General features: G+C 40.8%; 1 pseudogene; it reads right to left on the bottom strand.

Moving 5' to 3' along the window:
* Nucleotides 1-202: 202 nt before the first annotated feature.
* On the bottom strand, nucleotides 203-652 carry LOC102819338 (annotated as a pseudogene).
* Between the last annotated feature and the right edge of the window lie 555 nt (nucleotides 653-1,207).

The following is a 1,207-nucleotide window of genomic DNA, read 5'->3' as shown; positions in this document are numbered from 1 at the left end:
GGACTTCATTCTTCTGGGATCAACTATCAACACTCATGTAGGCAGCAGTCAAGAAATCAAACAACGTACTGCATTAAGCAATTCAGATGCACAAGGTCTTTTTTTTTAATTTATTTGCAAAAACAGTTCTTTATTTTGTGATTACACTTATTGGAAGGGCTGGAGAAAAATAAAACTGTTACTTAGCCTATGAGCTTGCAAATCAACTCATTTTAAGAGTGGAAGAATCCTTGGTCATTTCTGAATATCTAATTTTACACAAGTTTCTCTTTTGAATATATTTTGTCTTAAACAAGCAGTTGTATAAAGTCTCTTCTTTTCCACACAGGACACATTCAATGTTTCGGCCAACTTTCAGTGGAGGGACAACCAACACAACACCATCTCCCTGAACAAAGAGCATCGGAATGTTCTGTTTTGTTGATTTATATATCTCTTCATGTGTTTCTTCATCAATTTCTATAGTAGTCACAGTTGCTTCCACATCTCCCAATATCATATTTAAATGTTCATCATAAGCATGTAACCTTCCTTGAAGCTCTCGGTCATTTTGCATTTTCACATAAATGCGCTCATCCAGGTTGAGCCGGATAAGATCCAGAGGCTCCTCTACTGTGTTGGTGGTTTGTTGCTGGTCCACGTCATCCACCATGTTTCAAACCCTGCGCTGCACAAGACCTTTTTAAAGTGTTGAAGAGCAAAGATGTCAGCTTGAGGGCTAAGGTGCGCCTGACCCAAGCTATGGTATTTTCAGTAGCCTCATATGCATGTGAAAGCTGGACAGTGAATAAGGAAGACTATAGAAGAATTGATGCTTTTGAGCTATGGTGTTGGAGGAGATTATTGAATGTGCCATGCGCTGCCAAAAGAACAAACAGATCTGTGTTGGAAGAAGTGCATCCAGAGTGCTCCTTGGAGGCCAGGATGGCCAAACTTCGTCTCACCTACTTCGGATATATTGTCAGGATGGACCAGTTTCTGGAGAAGGATATCACGTTTGGTAAGGTGGAGGGTCAGAGAAAATAGGAAGACCCCCAGCGAAATGGAATGGTAAAGTGGCAACATCAATGGGCTCAAGTGTGGCAACAATTAGGAGTTTGGTCCATGATCAGGCACTGTTTTTTGTGTTGTGCATAAGGTTGCAATGAGTTGGTACCAACTCGATGGCAACTAACAACAACAACAACAAATGACTTCTTGCCTGCAT

The sequence above is a fragment of the Chrysochloris asiatica genome, unplaced genomic scaffold (assembly GCF_000296735.1).
Source record: "Chrysochloris asiatica unplaced genomic scaffold, ChrAsi1.0 scaffold00270, whole genome shotgun sequence".
Classification (NCBI taxonomy): Eukaryota; Metazoa; Chordata; class Mammalia; order Afrosoricida; family Chrysochloridae; genus Chrysochloris; species Chrysochloris asiatica.
The sequence above is the reverse complement of the archived record's forward strand: the minus strand, read 5'-3'. Positions and strand labels throughout refer to the sequence as shown.